Source organism: Leptinotarsa decemlineata, unplaced genomic scaffold (genome assembly GCF_025532065.1).
Source record: "Leptinotarsa decemlineata unplaced genomic scaffold, Ldec_3_MD MMD2_tig00000654_RagTag_RagTag, whole genome shotgun sequence".
Lineage (NCBI taxonomy): Eukaryota > Metazoa > Arthropoda > Insecta > Coleoptera > Chrysomelidae > Leptinotarsa > Leptinotarsa decemlineata.
In genome coordinates this window covers 151,509-154,559 of record NW_027412553.1, presented here as the reverse complement: position 1 = coordinate 154,559, position 3,051 = coordinate 151,509, and positions in this window count along the sequence as shown.

The following is a 3,051-nucleotide window of genomic DNA, read 5'->3' as shown; positions in this document are numbered from 1 at the left end:
GTTTTACTTGATTGGCCAACCTGTTTGCCGCTGTTTTGTCTCCTGGGAAGAGTGTTCGCTGATAGAGCCTTCTCAGGCGGTTTTCTCTCTCGTATCAAGGCTTTGATACGAGGGGGAAACTCATTGTAGCTCTTCTGCGGACACTCCTCACTGGAGGTGGCCGTCCGAAAGGCATCATTCACAGAGGTCTCGAAGCGGTGAACTGCCGCGTCGAGTTCGTTGGGAGAGCGGAGACCCTCAGGAGGGGCGCGCATCTCTCCGAGCTGAGCTGTGAAGACATCCCAATCCGTCTTATATCTCATGCAATAATCGGGGGAAGGAAGTTCATCACCCAATACCAGGATTACTGGATTATGATCGGAGTCCAGTTCCGACTGAACGTAAATTTCGCTGGTCAGAGTGACGTTTCTGAGAAGCGCGATGTCAAGTACGTCAGGCCTATACTGCCCGCGATAGAACGTAGGTTCACCTGGTCCCAACACGAGATATTCATGTCTGTCAGCATGCGCATGGAGCGCTCGGCCGTTTCGATTGGTGGCTCTGCTCCATAGTCCGTGCTTGGCATTGAAGTCGCCAGCAGCAATTGTCGGAATATCACTACCCATCAGCAATTCATCCAGTGATTCTGGGAGTAAAAGATTAGTTGGAGGGTTATAGACAGAGATTAATCTGTGACAACCCCGCCTCAGTCGAATTTCGACCCCTACGGCCTCAGTTCCGTGTAACCGAGCGCTGTCAATGCCGTATTGGACACACTGGAGGGATCGTTTGACAAGAATGCCAACTCCCCCCACCAGCACGTCCAATACGTTCTCTATGGAAGAACTTGTAATTTGGAATGACAACGGATTCATTCCTCAGATGCGTCTCTTGGATTAGAGCCGCATCGATGTTATGCTCTAAGAGAAAATTCTCGAAGTCAAGTTTTTTGGGAAGAAAGCCATTGGCATTCCAAAAGACTATCTTCAAAGATCTAGGCAATGTCGGTTGTCTAGACATTAGCAGTACCAGTCAACACGTTTGTATTCACCGTGAACATTTTTTCGAGCACGGGGAATTTGGTGAATAGTTGCTTCATCTGCTCCAAAGCGGCGCAGATGTCTGAAGCCCCCTGAGACTGAGGTGAGGGCTCTGGTCGAGAAGGAGCGGGCCTTGCAGAGCTGCTGGCACCCTTGGATGCAGCTCTAGCAAAACTAACCCCTTCCTGGACACGTCCAGACCCCGCAGGTCTTCTGAAGGGACTGGCTTTTTAGCTGATTGTTTTCCTTTTGGTTTCGACTTTTGGGCCTTGGGAAATTCAGGACACCCTCTATAATTTGCTGTATGGCCCCCTTTACAATTGTTACACTTCGGGGGATCAGACCTTGGCTTTTTGCAGGCGCTGGTGAGATGCCTGCCTGCGCATTTAACGCATATTGGAACTGCCAAGCAGTTCTTTTGGCAGTGGCCAAAGCGCTGACAGCGATGGCACTGACCCACCGAAGTTTTTGGATGTTGGGTTCAACCTGAACCTTCACACTCAAGAGATCGGTAACCTCGAATATATTCTTCTGGTCTCTATTGACCAAAGCAAGAACCATTGGCATTGGCTTTCCGCACGCTTCATGCGCGTGACCGAAGTTAGGTCAAAGCCTTTGGATTCAAGCTCCTCACGAATATCATCGATCGTGAAGTGCTCTGGGACGCACCTGAAGACGGCACGGATTTGCCGGTCTTCAGGAAGTGAATAAGTGTGGTGCGGAATGTTTTCCCGTCACAAGAGCCTTGACAACCGACGATAATCGTCAGGGGTCCACAGGCTGAACCTTAATTCCATCATGTAAGTTAACAGCTTTGGGAGAAGTTGATCTTCTGCTCAGCTGCTTGTCTTAATAAGTTTTACCCATTTGTCCTTCTGACGAACGACAATCGGAGGGATTTTCACCTTCTTGGGAGTGGCTGTGGCAGTAGGTTGCTCGTTCTGCCTAGTTGGAGCGCGGGGAGCCAGGCTCCTGGTCCTGAATGGTTCTGACGGTTGTGTTCGGAACCTTCAGTGGAACTCTCATTATTTTGTTGATTTGGACTGATGTCCATTTCATTGAAGTTATTTGTTAGTAGTTTAGATGTTGGCCACCTCGCGTGCCCGACTTCTCGTAACTGGACGAGACGAAGCTTCTGACTCGGAATATAATTCCGAGCCTCAGATTTAACATTGTCTATAACTGCCTTTTTGGAAATTTTCTTTAATTTCCTAGGCTTTTCCTTTCGGATCAGTCGTTTACTTGCGGCTGGATACGTCCGGGAGTGGAGGAAAAATCTTCGGTAAATCTTCTTTTCTTCGAATTGGAGGAGAAAGAAAAGTTACTTTCGTTGTCTGATTCTTTAAGTGAATTCTCACTTTCAGTTTTGGGCATTAGCCACTCCCTGATTTTCATCCGTCAAAATTTGACGGCTGACCCCAGGGAACGGCAATGCACTGCCATGCAAATCTGACTGGCTTAGGCCGATGAGGCACGAGATCAATTGGCATGTAAGAGTCCTATGGTGTTCCGTTTGTTTAAATATTCTGGGTTTCGAAGCACAGGCGGACGGGAGACTGAACGCTCGACATTCTCGTTAGACACGATATTGACGGCTTCCATTCTGCTGTCGAAATGTTCGCATCATTCTTTTACGAAATCATGCCGGTTTCCTATTTAGACTTCGACTAGGCACAATAACGTGGATAGATTCTACGTATTCCGAAAATATTTTCTGATAAGAAAAAGCTAATATTAAACCTCGACAACTCACAGTAAATTACAATGAAATATGAAGTATTGATGATTTTGACGTAACTCCAGACAATTCCTTTCCGAAAATACTCGTAATCGATGATCTGGAAGGAACCTTCGAATAAATATCATAGGCGCGACTGTCTATAGAAACATGATACATTAGCCGATAATACTCGATAAATACACGAGTGAATAGGGGCATCGAAGAGACTCGTGTCTACCTTCATACACGACTATAACAAAGAACCGACGCTTCTAATAGCATCAACATTTTCAAAAATTATCCCTATAAAAG